A 21924-nucleotide genomic window follows, 5' to 3' on the forward strand; every position below is an offset into this window, starting at 1 on the left:
TTAGTTAATATCAAAATGACAAGTACCGCTTGTTTCCTAACATAGGTTTTGAGATAGCCAAATTGTCAAATACCACAAAGTCACTTGGCCAAGCCACGGTAGCTAACTGCACCTCCTACGGTGGTAATATCATCATCCGAATCGGTCTTGGCGTAAGAGAATTTGCCAAAATTGCACGCATTATGATTTGTACACGCATATAGCCATAGCCTTTTTCCCCATTATGGATATTGTCATCCGGTCCAACCCCTCAATTAGACTAGCATCCGCAACAATATTGCTTTTGGACCCCAAAGCCAAATTTTACACTTTTGAAACAACAAAACAATTGAGTATAACATTATTGGTAGCACTACACCATAACACTTAATTTGCAACATATAGTAAAATTGATTGCTAACACTTATTCATCCGTTATAATGTTTGTCACACAAGTTTTATGTTAGAAATATTACCAACCGTTACCTATTTTGTAGGCAAATACTTGATTTATTTCCTAACACATACCCAATATTATGTGATGGATAATAAAGTGTGACGTAAAAAAAAAAAAAAAAAATTGAAAACAAATGAAAATGGGTGAAAACATTGTGGTGGGGGGGGGGGGGGTGATGTTTTTCATTCTCGCGCTCATCTCTCGCACCCTCAATAACACCATGACTCTTGTACTTTCACTATTATTGCATAGGAACTAGGACGGATAAGAGTACGGTAAGCTAAGCTATTGTTATTTTTTTCCATCTTTTAAAGCTATTGTATTTTGATAATGACACACCATTATGCTTGTTTCCTATCTATAATTAAGTTTAAAAATTCCTTGAAGATAAATTATAAACCCCCCCCCTTTTTTTTTTTTGTACCTACCCCTTAACTTTCCTGTAAAGTGTCTATATAAGTATTTAGAATATTGTGCTACTAACTATTTGCAAGTATGTTTCAGCGGCATATATTTGCAAATCCACCTACATCCTAGTGTTAGTAGCGTAGGAGTGCACGTTACTCCCATACTGCCTGTGAATATTGTGTATTTTAATCTATTCTATTAATATTAACTAATATCTTTCTAAGCCACAAATAAAGCCTTTGGCACGTGAGCTCTATTGATACTTTTGTGAACTGCTCAAGTAGGTTTGGTGGCTAATTTGATGAATATTCTAGTGTATACTTTTAAGTTTCTTAAGACAGCGTGTACAAGTTGATCCTGGTACACGCTGTGGTTTCAGCAGTCATGCACACTAACCATATCACATCATGTGCACTCTCTCTCTTTGATTATAGAAACTCCGGATGGGAACAATAGTACACTATTCATCACTTGGGTAAAACCCTATGTAAGAGTATCCGAGCTATACTAACGGTTCCAACCTCAGATAAACTCATTTATGTCAGGTTGACATACGAAAAAAAGTTGTGTCATACCAATGAAAAGCGTAACTGTTTACAAGGCTCACACTCCATACTCCTAACGACATAATAGATATTGGCATATCACTTTTGAGTTTATCACCGTTGTAAAAACATTTACCTTCCTATGCCTCTCTAACTCATTAGTAAAAAAAAAACTATTACCTCCTTGCTGCCCGACTTATGTTGAAAGACTACCACTTTGCTATTAAGTTTAGCAACACTACTGTTCTTCAAGCCCACATCCTAAGAGACATAACAATGAATTTAAAATCAACAATCTTTTAAGTAACATTTAAAGATTGCACGTTAAATAACATATACCTGCTCATTTCCTAATTTTTGTTTAGAGACTGCCTCATCGCTTTTAGATTTAGCACCACTAATTGCCTACACACATATTGAACAAGTTAATTCAAAACTGAAAAAATATTTACATTGAGTAGCCATTTATTTAAAGTAATACCTTTCTCGACTTCTTTCTCGAATTCACACCCAATGCTCTCTCAAGACATTTATTAATTGTCTTGTTGTTAGTGCCAGAAGATAATACATCATCATTTGGACTTTCCATTCGCTTTTTACTATTATTCTTGGAACCATTGGAGGCAACTTTCTCTATGTGTTGCGAGCTAATCACTCCTTGTAAGGTCTCCAACTCTCTCACTCTTTCCTTTAATGCCCGGTTTTTTCTTCTTTCTTTACGGATCGTGGACTCCATCTCGCTCTATGTGCTTTTGATCCCCGTTTAGGAAGATTAAATAAATTAGTTGGAGTGACATATTCCCTCCCGGCTCTAACCCTGCCACAATTTCCTGGATTCCCCAATGCCTTCGTAAGAACATCATCGCTTCCTTGGGTTACTAACTTCCCTTGACCTCTTCTTTTTTTTTAGTTGTTCCTGCGAAAACATTCTCTCTTCTTAAGCAAGGTAGATCATACATTTACTGAGAAAGAAAATATCAACCCATCATTCTCAATGTGTGTTTTCTTAGTGAGTGTAGCTAACTGGTGGACTGGCCATGCCTAATTGGGACGGTTGACGGCTTGTCATGGGCTGACTGGTGGACTGCCAATGCTTTTTTGACCTGTTAAGTATTGCGGGTGGACATGAATGGTATGGACATGGTCTGTTGAAGCTTGATATTGATTTGTAAAGGACTGAACAGGGTCCGACATGGGCTAGAAGACTGAACAAGGTCTGACATGGGCTAGAACAGGCCTGTGGGGTGCTGAACATATTCTGACATGGGCTGGAATATAATAGTAGTTAGTCCTTTAGTTTGTTTGGAGTGAAAGCAGCCTTTATAATACATCAACTTCAATACTTGGCTGTCCAGTAATGAGGCCAACTATGAGAATCTAATAACTGGTTTTACAAGATTATATAAGTATTGACTATGGAGTTATTGGTTTTTGAGACAGACAAATTATAATTCATGCCCAATTGCCCATATTTATCTATACTGCATACAGACAATACAGTAGTCACAGTGTGGCTTACATGCATCATTATATTCTTAAACCTCTGTGTTCTATGCCTTGAGGAAAGCTTGTGTTGAAAATTAGTAAATGCCTACAACTTCCACAGGTATGTGATTTACTAGCCTACAGCCAGAAACTTAATTGGTGGAAATTCTTTAACTTTCATCACACATGTTCCAATAATAGGCTTAAAATTTTCCACCTCATGTAACATTGCTTCACCAATATCATTTCCCCAGAGAAAATCCATAGAATGGTACCATATGCATGAGTTACATAAAGTTGGGTGATCTAGAAATATATTAGTTGGTTTTAAGATTTTATTGAAGCCCTTTTTGGTACAGGCTCACAGCAATCCAAAATGATCAATTAAATCAATTGATCTAGTGAAAAACTAAGAATTAACTGACTCACCTGCTTTCGAGGACTAAAGAGGTATATACAAATTAAACTACTATTACCGCATTTTAAAGTTCATATACACTAGACAAGACTCTTCTAGTGTACTTAAAGGTCTTTAAGCTTTCACCCCAATGGCTCTAACTCTTCTTCCTAGCACCTACCGAGGGGGTAGCGATCGTTTATTAAAACACACGGGACTCGCCAAGTGGGAGTGTGGATCTCCGGGTTTTGGAAACACACAAAAGAAAATTCTATATAATGGATGGGCTTAATTTTTCATTTATATAAACATCGTTCCTTTTCCATTGGTACCAGTTAAGGAGAGGCACACAGTGACTCCACCGACAGGAGCAACAGTGGCAGCATGGGCGGGAAGACTGAACAAGGTCTGACATGAACTAGAACATTAGTACTTTAGTCTATTACCCGTGCTAGCATAGCTCAAAACTTACAATTTTTTCTGCCACCTTCCTTATATCATCATTAAAGTATTCGCCACTCTTGTTCTGCCGAGCTAAAAGCCACAAGCCTGCTCTATCATCCTCATCAAACGATTCTCCCAACTCTTCTTGCTATAATGAGATATACAAAAAAAAAATCAATTTAGTTATGAAGTATTTGATATGGTTTACTATATACATTAAGATTTTAAAAGTTGTACAAGTCCTCACCATCTTATCTATCAAGCCAAAGATATCCAAGCACGCTAACTTTCGGTGATTATATTTTACCCTTTGCCCTTCGTGCGATTGTAACTTACTCTTTCTCCTATAATAGATAAAAAAATTATTAATTTAAATAGAACAATATACCTATTTAAATGTCTCACACATACCTGGAACTCTTCTGTTAATCTCGATTTCACAAATGCATCCCAGTCAGCTTTTTTAATTAGCTTATACTTTGCAGGTGGTTTTGAGAGTGCCTCGGGATCATCTTTAAATGGAATAATATATTTGACAGTCAGCATATTCTTGAAGGTCCTCCATCTAACTCCAAACGATTTCAAACCGACTTCCTATACCGATATCTATATCGAATCTTATCTGGGTCACGAATAAATAAACCGAATCCAAGTTACAAGCAAGATAAGAAACAACAGGAAAATAAAAATTCAAAATTCAAAATTCAAAATAAATTACCAGTATGCCAGCCCATAATAGTTTTAAAAGTTCTGGTGGTGCTTTCGTCCACTTTTGAAAAGCACTTAGGGGAATCGGACTCCTCAAGAAGAGCACCTTCCCAACCAGAAAGCTTATTACAAACTTTTTGACCTATAGGCCTACCTTTCCCATCAAAGTGAACTCTTATGATGATACCATCCCAATCACCAGAAAGACAATGCATTACAGTTGCGCCTCTCCTTTCTACCCTAGTACTTATAGGTGTTTCGTCTTCAGAATGGACAACCTCATCTTCAGAATGGACAACCTCATCCGGATCCATGGCTAGGCTAAGCTGAAAAATATAAGCACAGGACATTAATTAGTATTATATGAGATGAACAGGAATATGCGTAAAAGGAAAAACAAATATATATATATATATATATATATAAACACCTAGTAATAGCAAATGCACACCAAGCAAATTGTATTTCTTGTAAATAAGTTTCGGAATCAAAAAGAGAACACTGGTGGTGTCATAACCTAATAATATTGTATTGCCAAGTGTTTCTGTTTTGCTGTATAACTGGAGCCATCAAATGCTACTATTCGAATTTCAGGTTGTTTCTCTCCTTATGATGAATGCAAGGTTTTCGACAAGCTAAAGCCAAATCTTTCTCAAGGCCCCGGCATTTGTCATGGGCGTTGTCACTATGATCGATTGACTCGCAACATACCAAAGAAGCTCACCGATGCCAACCTCTATTCCAAAGACTATTGACTCTGTGAGACCACAACATTAAGCCAACTACCCCACCAGTTACTGGACCTACCATATCCGCCGCTAAATACATGTCGTCATGAAGCGCATGGTGACCCTCGAAGAGAAGGTCACCGTTTCAAGCAAAAACCGGCTACAATGCCTCGCCGAGAAAGAGGAAATCTTTGAATCTTTGTGAAACATGTCGATGCCCTAGAACAAGAACTCATGGCAACCAAACAGGTAATTTTATAGACTCATGGTTTTTGAATTTGAAATACTAACACCTGCTCTACTCTTCTTGATTGCTAGAACTCATTGTATGTATTTGGCCCAAGGTAACTTGACTACTAGCAAGTGGCACATTCAAGGAAAACGCCATAATGCTTTTTATTGCAGACCGATTATTCTTGTTTTTCGCAGGCTCTGGAGGATGCCCTTGTCCATGAGAAGGAACTTGAAGCCTATGTAGATAAAAAGAAGAAGAAGAAGAACAAGTTGAAGAAACTTTTGGTATGTATGATAGCAAGTTCAATGCTTAGTGATTGTGTAACATGTCATCTCACTTAACGGTTTTTCCCCTTACACTTCCTTCTTTTTTCAGAATCGTAGAATCATTTCATTTGGTGAAGGGCTAGGTGACATGGTTGGATTCTCAGAATAGTGAGGTCTAAATTCAGAAACTTGTGACTTGAGTGATTTCAGCTCTTGAGCCAAAAGCCAAAATCACCTTATTTGTAACACACTTCATTCAAGGAAAACCTTATGTAAATGTTTTTTGTGCAAATTCTTTTCAACAGAATACCCTGTATCAAAGTAGCTAACAGCAAAGGATCCCAAGTACCATAATATTATAGTTGCTGAGACTGTGCCTCTGGTTACAGCTCCCCTAATTGTATTGGTCAACAACAAGACTGCTAGTTCAAGTGAAATAGTCCGTGAGCGTAGAGACTGTGCCTCTGGTTACTTCTTTTGGTGCTACATTAACACTGAGTTAACATAGTATCTCATATTTCTATAATTGTAAGATATTTGAAAGTGACTATGAACTATAGTTGTATTTTCAAGGGTATCCTACTGTATTTGAAATCTGAGATGTAACCTGCCTATAATATCCTCATTAAAAGTTGTAGTAAGACTGCTGTCTAATGGATACAGCATAGAGTCCCACACAATGTCCACGATTGGGTAGATATAGAAATTGGGTGGTGTTGCTGTATCTTGGGGAGGTTCAAGAAACAGATTGTAATTCTGACTCAACCATGTTGTCAGAAATGATAACGAAGCAGAATGGTGAAGAAACCTGTCAGTGGACATACCACTATGGAGGAAACCAACTCCAGCAGTTGTCGTAATTTGCAATGGCTAAGCTACGCTTATTAAGGTAGGCCGCCTTACAATGGGAAGTCAAGACACATGAGTCTTCGACAATACTCGTTATTAAGGTATGCATACGAAAAGTAGATATAATGTGTTTTTCAACCCATGTACATTAGTCATTTGATGTTTTATTGAGATGTACGTGTTATTCAGTGTTGCATTTTAATGGACTATACAAGTTCCTTTGGTACTTTATTGTTATCCTTTTTTATGGATATATTTTTAAGCAAAGCCCTCAGATTTGCATAATTTGTTTTGTATGATTCACTACGTATAGTGAAAGCATAGGATTAAGAACTCCTACTATAGTTTCATCTGGATCCTTTAGACTTTCTGCCAATGAATAACATGAGAACCGACCATGACATTTAGAAGGTTGTGTTGTCTCCTACTGCTTATGGAAAGAAACAAAATTCAAGAGTTTTAAAAGACGACAGAACTCGAGTTTCAAGAACTAATTTGTGTAAATGTTTCTCTTAAATTCATTTCGTAGCTATTATTCTCGGTTCACGCCTTAACCCATTACTTTTTTTGGCTCATGGGTTTAACGCCTATGGTTTTGGGCTGCAAGACTTGGCATTCTCGCTACAGTTTGAAGTCAAGCACTCCAGTACCGTTTGTCAAAGTTTGGTGGGCAAACAGAGGAGTGCCCTGCACATAAGTCAATCTAGAATAGAACTAAGAGTCTGCTGCATATAATAAGCTCTAATCTTTTAGGTTCCATATATATATTACATAGGTTTTACGTTAAAATCACGGATGGTGGTCAGTCATATCATATTGCTATATATATATATAGAGTTGTTATTACTTCTTTTAGTTCTTAGTACTTTCATGCTAATTTATAAACGTTTAACGTTTTGCAGTTTTCGTGAATGGGAAATTTTGCAAGGACCCAAAGCTTGCTACAGCCAATGATTTCTTTTTCAGCGGGCTTCATATGCCGGGGAACACATCGAACCAACTTGGTTCAGCGATCACTCCAGCAAATGTGGCTCAAATACCTGGACTTAACACTCTAGGCATCTCTTTGGCTCGTGTTGACTTTGCACCCTATGGTCTAACCTCGCCGCATACGCACCCTCGAGCAACTGAGATCGTAGTAGTCGTGGAGGGTACACTTTATGTCGGATTTGTCACATCCAATCCAGATAATCGTTTCATCACCAAAGTACTTTATCAGGGTGATGTGTTTGTGATCCCCGTAGGCCTTATTCACTTCGGTTCAACACCGGTAACACTCAAGCCGCGTTTGTTGGTATAAGCGGCCTTTAACCCCCGGTGTGATTACTATTGCCAACAACATCTTTGGATCAATCCGCCTATCTCCGATGATGTGTTTGCCAAAGGCGTTCCAGCTTGACAAGAATGTGGTTGATAATCTTCAAGCTAAATTCGGGATGGACATTGCCTAGAACTGCGAAAATACTACTCTTTGTTTGTTTGTACTACTACCGCCATATAGTCTGTGATTGGCTATAGAAATAAGAAAGGATCCCAAGTACCATAATACTATAGTTGCTGAGAAGACTTTCAGTAAGGGGGATACGGTGATATACACAGTTGGAAAGGATCCCAAGTACCATAATACTATAGTTGCTGAGACTGTGCCTCTGGTTACAGCTCCCCTAATTGTATTGGTCAACAACAAGACTGCTAGTTCAAGTGAAATAGTAGCTACTGCGACTTCATGATAAGCGCAGAGTCTGTTTTGTTGGGAGAAGACTTTCGAGAAGGGTCTAATTCAATCAGATTCGAACTTAATGATGGATCGGTGTGGTAGTCCTTTGTTGGGAAGTATGTAACGCCAAATCATATGGACATCAATGGAAATGGAATAGAACCAGATTATCGCCGTATCCCCGATGGGGGAAGTTGCAAAACATTTATTGCAGGTGCCATACGGAAGGAATGGATCATCACAGGTTTTACTGCCTAGTGTCCAATTGAGATAATGGTTTGAGGATTATGAGAACTTTTGTCGTGGTTCCGCCCTCCGAATGGCTATCTCCCCATTATTTTCCCTCGAAGGGGACCAAGATGTAGTGATGGGATTGAACTTGGTCGCCATCGATTCTTCCTACTCATGTTGCAATAAGTGCCCATCATCCATTTTAGGGCAAAAAGAAACAACAAAAATACCGATTTTAAGAAAGAAATAAACATTTATCGACTAACAAACCGATGTAGCAAAACCGCAAAAGGGAACCGTGTAGACAAGATATGAAGATAGGCTCATTGACTAATTGGCTGGGTTTGAAAATGTATAACAAGCTTCTTTTACCTGTTGGTACATGCTGTCATTAGGCTTGGAATTCTACAAGATAGAAGATGTTATAAGTGATTGACAGATTCGCTAATTATCTCTCTAGAATGAATTGTAATACAACAAATATTTGTATTTCAAGTATAATGAAAGCTAAAAATTTGTTTGAATAATACCGCATAGATGAAGTCTACTCATGAAATAAGTAAAGCTCCAAATGGAAAACAGAAAAAGTGACTAATAGAAATAACTAAATACAAGATTCATCAAGGCTTAAAAAATCTTGATCAATTGACAACTTATAGAGAATCTTACAATAAAAAATCGTAAAACAAAAGAGAAGAAAAAAAACAAAATGACTAGGTTTTAGATGATTCATTCTCAACCCATATTCCCTCACAGTCTTCACGTTGTGTAAACTAACCGAGATTCATCAATCAAATCAAAAGAATCAAAGACTTGAAATACTTCGAATGAACCTTGTCTCCTATGTCCCCATCAAACACGCCATTACCAATATCGCCAACATTATAACATCTTTTAGGAGCTGCCAGAGCAACCCACCACTTAGGATCAAGTTGGTCGGGGAACAAAAAGACTTGCTTGGTTTGAGAAGCTAAGATAAACGAATCAGATTTATGCCCAACTCTACCAAGATCAACTAATGTGAAACCCAAATCATCTTTCTTGATACCATTCCTACTCTCAACCCAATCACACCTGAACACTGGAACGTGAAAATTAAAATAATCAAGCAGCCATATTTCAACAATAACTCCATAAAAGGACATATCGAAAAAGCTCGGTTTCTTATCCTTCGACTTGCAACTTGCATTGATGCGCGTGACCAAGCTCACACCACTGTTTTGAGTGACACGTGAAGCATCCCGATTTTTTGTGGAAAACCGATAACCATTGATGATATATAGCTCTCATAATTTAATACATGCATCCGAGGCCCTTGAGATATCCACATCAAGGTATCCGAGACTTTGTTATTGGTGATCGTCGCTCTTTGTGAAACCCTGTGTTCTTATAAGAGTTAGTAATGATTAAATGGAGTTTACAGAAGAAATGGTACTTTAGAATTGCTTAATTGTACCCTTTCTTTAAGCCAATCACTAAAGGTACGATTGTGTTCTTCTTGTAACCATGTTGGTTTCTTTGACTGACGGGGGTGGATTTTCTTCAGGTAGTCCATGTGCTCCCTATTTAGTTACCGAAAGCAATCTCACATTTAGCTATAGGAACTAAACCAATGGAAGAATGGAAGTAAACTATCAACATATTTTACCCTATGTAAGGCTCAACAACTCCTGTGTTGTGCAACACATAAAGATGCTTTGCTCCAAGGCAAGATTTATCAACTTCAAGCAGCAGAACCCCTACAGGGGTAACTCCCTCCACCAACATATCATTAGGAGTGACTTTACAATTGGGAGGAACTCCAATTGCATCCAAGTCAGATAAGAATTCACTACAAAACTTAATTGCTTCCTCTGCAATATAATTTTCAGCAATGCAACCTTCGACGATTACGGTTTCAGACATAACCCTTCAAAGACCACCATGTACCTAAGACATTTCAATGGGAAAATGGTACGATAATGCTTACTATGTCATACCTAACCAAGGAAAAAGGAAAGCTCAAGAAGTTGGTTTTACCTCTCAAATGGGTACATCCATCGGAAGAAAATCTGGACCACAAAGCTTCACCTCTCTAACAAGATGAATCGTGAGATGAACCATGATATCAAAGAATGACGGGGAAAGTATTTTTCCAAAGATACATACGGTGACAACAACATCCCTTTGAATTTGACTCAACCGCGCGACATCTATTACTTTTGCACAAAGTGCAATCAAGAAGAAGCACAACCCGACAATTGCATATCTCACATGCTTTGGCAAGACAGATCATATTGCCACAGAAGCAACTGCTGCAGATCAAAACGTGGCAATCGCGGGCGAACTTCAGCCCTTGCAATTTTAGATCATCCATTGAAACGCGGGGATTGAAATTAGAAGAGTATCCTTCGGGGACTTTCAGCTCATGCAATGTTTGGCAAACTCTTTTTTTTCATCCCTAGATAATGTAAAATGTTGGGGGTAGGAAAGTTTTACTTTTACCTATCTTTGGTGCCAACTCCGCCCTTCCCATCTCCTCAAGATCAAGACGACCGTTAACACTATCTTTTGTTTTGAAAGGAATGTTAAGCAATGTACCAATAATGCTGTCACAAACATTCTTCTCAATATGCATGACATCCAAGTTGTGTCTATGTGCAAATACTCCCAATAGTCCAGTTCAAAAATATTGATGACTTTTTCCAACATTTCAAAATATCATCGACTCCATTATCAACCCCTTGCTGATGTGGTTGACGTCTTTGCCTTTTCTCTCGCACCGTCCGCTTCCTTTTACCCATTGACTTCTTCAATTTTCGCTTTCCTAACTTCTTTCCCCTTTTGGTTTTGCTAAATTCTTCACAGGTTACATTCTTAACTTTTTTCCCCAAGAAATATTAAGCGGTTTAACCTTTCTTTTTTACTTTCTCACGGTTAATGGTTCGGTTGTGATCGAAACTCTTGTTTACCGTTAAACATCTTCTTCGCTTTCGTAAGGGTGGTTCTTTGGGAGGAATCTTCGGTGGACATGTATACAATCTTCTTAGAATGCTTCACCGGCGAAGGTGTATTCTCACCGCATATTGGACAAGCATAATATCCTTTAACGCAACAACCCGGATAGGTTACCAAGTCGCGGAAAATCATTTATTGTCCACATTAGCACAGCTCTCAATGTAAAGGATTCATGTCGGTAAGCATCATAAGCATCGACCCCGAGATTCCATAAAATTTTTAAGTCGCCAATCAAGGGCCTCAAGTACACATCAATATCGTTCCTCGGTTGTCGGGACTGATATCAACAATGTAAGCATCATAAACTTTCTCTTCACGCACAACCATGGTGGAAGGTTGTAAGTGATCAACATAATGGCCAACAACTATACCTACTACTCATAGAACCCGTGTGGATTGACACCATCCGAGAGAGTCGCGAGATGCAGATTTCGTGAACTGGCCGCAAACTCGCCACATGCAATCTGCATCTTCCATGCTTTGGGGAATCTCACGGGTGACGCGAATTTGTCATCAACTTCTCTTGCATCAGCATGCCATGTCAAATCCTTTGCTGTTTGCACAGACTGAAACATCTTTTTGAACCTTGGGATGGGTGGAAAATACCACAAAACTTTTGCAGGCACACCTTTACTTGTCTCGGTCATATTTTTATTCTCCTTATATCTTGACGCTCCACAAGTAGGACACACAGTAAGATCCTTATACGTGTCACCTCTGTACAGGATGCAGTCGTTAGGACATGCATGTATCTTTTCATACTTCATTCCATAGACGGACAATGTCTTCTTGACCTTATTCAGTGAGGACGGTAGTAAATGACCTTCGGAAGCCTCTCCAAACAATTTCAAGAACTCCGAAAAAAGTCTTGTCGACCACCCACCTTTGGCTTTTAGATTGAATAGTTTAACCACCATTGATAACTTGGTAAACTTTGTACACCCTTCATATAATGGTTTCTCAAAGATCTTGGAGCAATTGTTCAAACTCTACAGATCACCGTGAATTGGTCACGCCCAAAGATCTAGCAAGTTTTTGTACTTGCGCATCTTCGGAGTTTCCATATTGTGATAATCTTGATGGTCTCCATTTCCATCAACACTAGAAGGGGCTGCATTATGACTTTTTCTCCCGTGATATATCCAGCTAGTATAGTGTTGGTCGATACCGATGCATTCAAAAGGTGGTTTCTAACCTCCTTTTGAGTAAACTCACAAAGATTCACACGTTGTTTGCATGGACATCTTATGAGAATGGTCTCACTCTCATTGGATTTGCAAATAGAAGAAAATTCTTAACCCCAACAATATATTCATCTGTTAGCCTATCCTTGGACATCCACATTTTGTCCATTTTCGAATAAAGTATAACACAAAAATCCCGAAAACACCCAAATTTTGCACTTTTTAGTTAAGAAAATAAAAATAAAAATAATCGCTTCAAGATCATTAAATCTATTAGTGATTTTATTCTTCTCTATTACTATGTATTCTCATAGGCACCATAAAAGTGCTCTAATTTTTGTATCACTACTACTTTCCAAAGAGACATTTGCAATTGGAGCAAATTAATTTACTTACTAACAATCTCAATTTGATTACTAGTTCACTGTGAAGTCCAGAATAACAATCGCTCACACTTCTTCTATATATATAAAAGGAGACACTGCTCTATGACTCTCTCTCTCTCATTTTTCACGAATGAGCGCACTCCACTCTAAATGGATTGTTTGACTGCTAAACAAATTATCATTCCAACATATTATTATAATCATTATCTCTAAATGGCGTTTCAGCTTAATAGACTCTTTGTATTCGGTTCTTTACCCGGCAAGTTTTCTACTTCATCTCGTTTACCAATCATGGTAATAATTATTTCTTCTAACTTTTCACACTCTAATTCTATTCATTTTATTATTATTATTATTATTATTATTATTATTATTATTATTATTATTTACACTTAGAGAATTGCTAGCGTCCTCCCCCTTTAAGGGGTAGGACCATCCTACCTCTATATCTGACAAAAGAACTTACTTGTTGACCATTTCTAGAGGTTCCTCTTTTATTAAAACTAAATGAAGTAAAGACCAAAAATCAAGAAGTGAGTTGACTCACTACCTTCTCATCCAAACTAAAAACAGACCGACCCTCACTGAAAGTCCCACCAGAACTGGTCTAGTGATGAACATATCATACCCTGAATTCCGTCATAACGTTCTCTTATATTTTGTACGGGATCTGGTCTGGAGCACTCACTTTCTTTGTTCCATCCCATCATGGTTCCACACTTCCACTATGACCACAATACAAGATATAACTACTTGTGTGATTTGTTCAAATTTCAAATGCTTTAGTGGATTGCTTATGTTGTAAAGAACCTTTCTTGGAAGATTTATGAATTTAAAGAGGAACAGATTTGGAAAGCAACTTTGCCACAAGATATGTTGATAATTGTTCATAACTAACCAAGAGAAAATGACTTAATCAATTTGAAGAAGACCAACTCAAACATCAAAAGAAATTACATAGCCCGTGGTCTCCTCGAATTCTCTTCTATTTCCCTTTTTCTTGTTTCTTGTTTTAATTGGACTCAACCCACTTTTAAAAAAAAATGATTTTAAAGAAAGCAGCTCAAAACATTTATTGGTCACCTTTTCTTGTTTTAATTAGAGGTAGGATGGTCCTACCCCTTAAAGGGTGAGGACGCTTAGCAATTCTCTTTACACTTATTTGTGGTTTTGCTCGACAGTCACAATGCAGACAATGCAGAATTATTCAGGAGTTGTTTACAATATTCTCCATTCAAGTAATAGTGTTAACTATAGTAAATGTAGTTCGTGACCTTAAGTTTAGAAAAGAAGGGGGCACTTGTATAATTCACTTGTGAAAACATCCAATCGGAGGAGGAAACCCATTTTCTCTTTCAGCCAATTCCAAACTTCGTTAACCTCTCATAAAGGTAGGACTCTATCACGTTACCTAGGGCGGGATCTCAGAGTCGATCGACTTCGATTCGATTTCTTGATTTGCTTAAGACATCAAAAGTGATGATGACAGTGGCTTCTATGTTAGCTCATTCTACCTATAGTTCTTACAAGAAGGCCTTGACTACTTCAACAACAAGAACCTGTCTCCCTCAACAGTAAATACAACCCTCATATCGGTCAATAACTTCTACTCTCTCGAACTACAAGGCCTATCTTCTACCTTTAACCTCAAACAAGACGTAATCGACCAGCCTTTTATCACCGTGGAACGGGTTGTAATCGGAATGATCGTCGGAGGGACAATGACAAGTCGTAGTCGACTTCAGGTTACCTTACAACTGCTTACCCCAAGCGTTGCTTCCCTTTTACGCTTTCCCCTATAGCTACCTTTCACGAACAGCTCTTGCAAGCCAACTAAAACTAATCGCGATGTGCCCCGATCTCGACCGCTAGTTCCACCATATTTTCATTGATCATCACCGAGGAGAGGAGAGAAAGCATTCGTGACGGTATGGAAAATCTTGTATGATCACAACATATACTCGCCTAGAGAGTACCGTGAGATTCAATTTTGGTTCGAAAGAATGTATCGGTAGGAGGTTCTTTTCAGTTAAACCGGCCAAGTTAAATGATAGTAATGGAGTGAAGAGTGCTACTGCTAACCTGGTTGGTATATTTCGTAAGTTTCCGGCAAAGGCATTTATTGTTAGAGTAGCAGCAGTTCTAATGGGCACGCTTGTGGTCATCAAAAGAGTGCTTCAGATGCTACTACCAAATCGGTGCTTGAGAAAAAATTAATGTGGCAAAGCCCAAAGATGGAGAGAAGGAGGCAAAGGTGGAAGTAGCCATTTCGACTCCAACTAAGGGGGTAGTGGCAATATAAAAAGACCAAGCTTAGGGAAAAAGAAGTAGGTGGCAAATAAGAATAAACTAAAAGAACTTTCTGGTACTCACCGTTCCTTCCCGGTGATGCTAAGATTAGTGGTTTTAAACAAGTGAAGAAAGCCCAACTCGACTAAACTTGCTACCCCCCATGTGTGATGCAAAGGTTAATGGTCCTAAACAAGCTTTTTAACTCAGAGAAGGCTAGTGTGACCAAAATTGATGGCCAATCTGTTCAGGCTTCAGAAGTAAGTATGAGTGTTAACAGTGTAATTTTTGACGACACATTTCTTACTACTTGATCTGATATATATATACACACACAAATGCGGAAGAATATAAGTTCAAATCAAATTCAATAAGGAGAACTAAGTTCACTTAAAAATATAATGTTAAAACATCCCCGAAACTATGGCATGGTTCGTAAGAGTTTTACAAACAAGAAATCCAGATACGTGTTAAACAACATAAAATAGCATCAGCAATCCAGAATCCAGTTGAGTTTTACAACAGAAAATAGCATCAGAATAAGCATCCGAGTTTTACAACGTAAAATAGCATCGAGTTTTAAATAGCATCGAGTTTTAAACTCGATATATATATACATCGAGTTTTACAACAGAAAATAGCATCAAAGAATAAGCATCCAGTTGAGTACCCAAAAAGAATCACTGAAGCAATCCAGAATCCAGATACGTGTTAAACAAGATTGCAGCCAAAACAAGTTATGTATAGATAATACCTTTAAAAAAATTCCAAACACCCTATTTAATGAAATTTTAAATCAAAACAACATTATAAAACCTTTATAGAATGCTTAACAGATAGCAAAAAAACAAAAGTAAAATCTTACTTGCTAATAAGAAATCACTTCCTTGGCAAAAGCAACGCACTCCACTCCAAGTTCGACTCTAAGAGAACACTGCTACGATTCTGAAATTCAAGATGAGTTAAAAGATGCAGACATTTAAATTTATATATAATTGAGATACTATGCTAGGGTTTCCAAAGCAAATCCCTATGAATCAGAGTGAAGGGGAATATTTACCTCTTTCACAAGATTAACCAATCTCCAATCCCAATTTGACAACTTACAATAATAAACTGTTATGGTTTAGGAGAATCCGGAATTAGATTAGAAAGCGTTGCATATTTGTTGAGTTGGGAAATTCTTTCTCCATATTGATTTTATTACCTTCGGTATTAGATAAGGAATCACAGTTTTGGTTATTTTATGATGGTTGGTTATTGAGTTACCAAAAAAAAAAAGTTTGGTTATTAAGAATTGGGTATACTCATAGTTCGAATTTCGAATTTCGAATTCCGACAAATCCAAAATCCAAAATTCATTAAATTTAACCCTATCACATTCAAATTTCGGATATTTCGACTCTTTATTTGGAATTCCGTTTTTTTGAAAAACCGAAATTCCGGACGGAATTCCAAAGTTTCGTTCGGAATCACGAACTATGGGTATACTATTACTGACTCGAGACTTAACCCAATTATTCATATTCACAGTTCACTCGACCAATCGGTTACAATGGTTTCATTTTTAATTGTTCCCAAATGGTTAGACAATTAATTAAACACCGGTTAGTGCCAGAAGGAAAAAGTTAGACAATTTTTTACTTGACGTTTGTGAGAATGAACTCATAAATTAGACACCAAACTTGACACATTAATAAAAAACGTCAAAGATATTTATGACGGCTAGCGTATAACAGTCAACATTAACATCATGCGTCATAAAATGAACGATAAGTATACAATTGTTAGTCACTAACTTGACACATTGATAAAAAACGGCACATATATTTATGACGCATGACCTATAACCATCAACATTTGACATCAAGTGTCATAAAATTAATGGTGAGTTAGAAATAATGACGGGTTATACGGAAGTTGTCAAGGTAGAAAAAAAATAGCCGTCATAGAAAGCCCTTTTTTTAGTAGTGAAACTACATCATTAACATATCACTTGCCATTTGATGATAAGTTTTGTGATTTAAATAGTTTTATTTGTAATTGCAAATACATCATTTGGGGATAGGTATCTCATCTTCCTACTGTTAGGAATTTGAATTTTGATTCAATTGTAATTGATTGGGAATTTATAGTGCAACTTTGATGTAACTATTATAAGGGTAGTTTGAACCTCTCACACTGATATTCTAATACAATATTGTTTTATCGACCAATAAAAAAATGATGCTTCCAGAAATCTTTTATACCAGGGTAGTTAATCCCAATATTCTGAACCTATTTTAATTATGCAGCTGCAACATCTGGTGGAGATGGAGTAGTTGTAGACCCTTGTACTTCTTCAGGATATGCCCATGACATGGGGTCTTTGAGTCTCTCACCTTGTAGATATCTTCCATCCCTTCATGCCAAGGGTAATTTCTCCGAAAGTGTAGAACCGCCCCGACCAAGTCAAGTATGTGAAGGAAAAGGTTGCAAGTTTTTCATTAGCTTACCATTGTAATCCACTCTAATTTACATTTTTATGTTTTTCTATTTATTTTTTTTATTAATTTTATAACATATTGACACTCTCACATCTGATGCAGAAGAGTGCTCCTATCAACGTTGCCACATTGGAAATACTTTTGTACCTGAATTTCGGGGAAGATTGTTGGCCACAGAGAATTTCTTCTACACATCAAAGGTTCAAGGATTACTTCCTTTAGGGACTATGATTTTTAATATGGAAACATTTTTAATTTTTGGAATATTAGTCTTATGAACAATATCTTATGCATTTTATTGATTGGACATTTTGGATCAGTTCTTTGGATTGTTTTCCAAGGCATTTATATCTGACTTGATGTTGACTGGGGAAAAGTTTTGTGGAGAGGATTGGTCAAAACTACAAAAGAAGTACCACACTATTGAGAAGGAAGATTTGCTCAAATATTGCTTCTCTTCGGCATATATTGTGGCCTTTTTGCATGACAGTCTTGGAATAGCTTTGGGCGATGGAAGGTACCGAATTCTGACTTGCGCTTCACATTGTTAAATACCATGAAATACTTTCGCATGTTGGAGAGATCTATTAGTAACTTTTTTTTTTGCACAGTTTACATCTAAATGAATTCTCGATATTGAGGATACAGATATATTAGTTCACAACCAACTGTGTACCTTTTCTTCTTCTTATTATTATTTTTCTTCTAATGTATTCAAATATTCATTGTATTTAATTGCCTTTTAATTGGAATAATTGTTTTGCAGGATTGGTTTCATGAATCAGGTGGGAGACATCCCATTAGACTGGGCATTAGGAGCTTTTATCATGCAAAATATGTCAGACTTGGACAGAGAACATTCTGACTAGATTTCTGCTGTACTCATTGGTGACTCAACTGGGAGGTTCTCTCTTTTTATTATTGCCGCTGTACTGATTTTCACAGTGTGGTTATTAAGAAAGTGGCGGAAACCATAGTTCAAGACAATCTATGATCTTGAAAAAGGTCGGTACAACTGTTAAGTTGCGGAAAAAATAATAATGTGCAACTTAACTACAATTATATATGTTAGTTAATCATCTGAACTCCTATAAATTCTATAAGAGTTGGCCACCTCAATTTATTTGCATGTCACTATATATCTTATTATACATACTCTAACAAACTTAAGAGCACTGACATAAATTAGGACATAGCATTGAAGAACCAATTTCAAGCAACAAAGATTCATTAAGGAATTGTTCTTATTGTACTACATCAAAAAATGGAGAAGGATTTGTACAAGAAGAATCCATTTCTTCATGGGATAAGATGTCCAAGCAATTATATGCACTCTATAAGTTTTCTTGCCCATACACAATAGTTGCCATGGTAAGTTCTATGAAATGGTTCCTTATTGACTTCAACAATTTTGCCTGCTTTAAATAACTTCAACAGAACTAACTATTTATTGACATAGTGTATCAACTTGTCGTTTTTTATTTCCAGTTTGATGCCTCTAATTTAATTCTTATTTATTTTGGACGGCATTAAATTGAAATAGACAGAATCACCAAAAAAAAAAACTTGAATCACTATGTCAATTGTTAGTTCCATTATAAAATAGCATAAGAATGAAAATAAAAAATAAAAAAAGTTACTTAATTAGCTTACTATTATACATCTTAACTTTCCATGTAACTTAGAAATCTTAGAAATGTTACTGTAATACCAAAACTTGCCATGTAACTTTTCATTCATCAATACAATTTTTTTTCTTATTTAGAAAAAAAAAAAAAAAAAAAAAAAAAAAAAAAAAAAAAAACTTCTTAACTCGGTTGTTAACAGGTTATGGGAATAACATCCGCTTCTCTGCTTCCCTTACATTCTGTGTCTGATCTCTCACCGACATTTTTTGTTGTATTATTGAAGGTATTGATTAATAAAATAACAAATTAACAATATTTGTGAACAACTTAAATCAGGTTTTTCATATATAGTATGCCATTGTTGTTGCAAGCATTGGTACCAATGGTGTTAATGAACATATATATGGTTGGTATAAACGATATATTCGACATTGAAATCGACATGGTATGTACAAATCAAATAAATAGATTGTGAATCATTCAAAATTCACTAACTTTTATTTATTTATTGGCAAGCTTATTAAAAATGAGACCAATGACTATTTGATGTTGGCGGGGTTCGAGCCCCAGACCTCTGGTATCATCACCCAAAGGTTTTACCAACTTTGTTAGTTGGCACCTACAAAAAAAACAAAAAAGAAAAAGGTATGGGATTTAAACCCTGTTTGCACACTATCAAGTTATTGATCTCTTTAAAAATAGGCTTGCCCACACATTTTAATACATTTCAAAATTGACTCTATTGATTTTTCCTTACAGATTAACAATCCAAAATATCCACTTGTTTTCGGAGAATTGAGTTTAAAAGCTAGCATTGCAATAGTGTCCATTTCAGCCATTGTGGTATGCATTGCTACAAATTAGATAAGAGGACGTCTAGTATGCGTAGGGTGCACATGTACGCAGGATGGAGAGACATTGATTGAAGTACTTTTTGGTGCAATACACCCTCTCTCCTGCTTGATGAGTGTCCTAGATTCACTCACACACTCTCTCATGCGCACCCTAGCTTTACTCATTAGATAATACCATTAAAATTTACAAAAGAAGTTATATCAGTCTCAAACAACAATTCACTATTTAATTAAGATTGTAAGTAATTTCCATATATAGAGTTACTAATGTGCTCGATGTTCTTACTTTTTGTTAATTTTCTACTTCCACAGAGCATTTCCATGGGAGTGATGTTTAAGTCGCCACCTCTATTATGTAGCGTTTTCTTGAGCTTCCTAATTTCAACAGCATATTCGGTTGATGTAAGTTATTTACTCTTAGTTTCTTCTTGAAATCAACATTGGGTAGAGCTTAAATTTTATCATTAAGCATCTCTAACACTGGAGCAGCTTAGCAGTATACTAGGATGATATGCCATACACGCCCTCGATCATTTAACTTAAGACCAATGGACAATTTGTACATCGGCTAAGATCTTATATGTCAATTGCTATGAGTCCATAACTCAATAGCTTGCTTTGGTACTACCTTAAACTTTAAGCATCCAACTCAATATAAATATAATTGGGCTATTAGCCGAATTGCCGATCGAATGGCCTCTGTACTCTATACTGGGGTTTGCTCGTGTCGTCCGGCACTGATGAGCGATGTACCTCTATATCCCTCCATCTGAAACTACTATCACACAACATTATTCTAATTTCATCAAGTACTTAATAAATACAAAAACCCAAAAAAAAACAAAACAAAACAAATTATTGAGTTGAAATGTTGGGCCAATTCATCTTTCCGCTAAAAGGGGCGTGTAATCAACTATAAGCTAAATATGTAATGTGGCCAAACACAAAACTCAACCAAGCCAACTTATTGCATACTAGTATATAGCCCGTGCCCATGACACTGTTTCAAATTAGGCCCAAAAGAACCCCAACCAACCTAATGATAAAAGCTTAGCCCACAAAAGCAGCCATTGTTGACCAAATCAACAATGATCTAGTACTCTTTCAAATTAACATTTTAAATTGTACATATTCTATAAGACTTTGGATCTTCATGTCATAACTTGTGAGAAACATTTGTAGCCACCAGATGGGGCCATGCGGGCTCCACACCAAGATTTTTTATTAGATAGATAGGTACTAATTGTAAGCACAAGATCACCTCCAATAAAACTGCACATGTATGCAAATAAGTAATTGTTACGGAAACAAATGCGAAAGCATGCCAATTAGACAAATAAGATTGTGTGGTGATGAAATAGACAAAACAAGTTAATCAAAATACTTACCAATGCAAAACGAATAACCAATTGAAGTGGAGACGAGATTTTACGAGGTTTGGCGTTAGCCTAATCCACTAAGAATAAAATAGTTTTACTAATCAAAAGAGAAACAAATATAGTACAATCACTCACAAACGACTTCCAACATAAACTAGAGTCGAAGTGCTTCTAGCTTACAAACTTGATCATACAAATCTCACACAAATCAATCTCATATTTGTAAAGGTCGAAGTGCACCACCGTGGGCATCAAAGTGGAAACCTATTTGG

General features: G+C 36.7%; 1 long non-coding RNA gene and 1 pseudogene across 1 annotated transcript; one reads left to right on the forward strand and one right to left on the reverse strand.

The window, feature by feature from the left end:
- Nucleotides 1-1604: 1604 nt before the first annotated feature.
- LOC147493146 (uncharacterized) lies at nt 1605-2070 on the reverse strand. Its single transcript, XR_015198498.1, has 3 exons — nt 1871-2070; nt 1729-1794; nt 1605-1650 (listed from the first exon to the last, which is right to left on the reverse strand). It is a non-coding gene; the product is annotated as an uncharacterized LOC147493146 (long non-coding RNA).
- A 3315-nt stretch (nt 2071-5385) lies between these two features.
- Nucleotides 5386-7952, forward strand: LOC147493147 (putative germin-like protein 2-1; annotated as a pseudogene).
- The last annotated feature ends 13972 nt before the right edge of the window (nt 7953-21924 follow it).

This window comes from Coptis chinensis, chromosome 6 (assembly GCF_015680905.1).
Source record: "Coptis chinensis isolate HL-2020 chromosome 6, ASM1568090v1, whole genome shotgun sequence".
In the NCBI taxonomy this organism is placed as follows: domain Eukaryota; kingdom Viridiplantae; phylum Streptophyta; class Magnoliopsida; order Ranunculales; family Ranunculaceae; genus Coptis; species Coptis chinensis.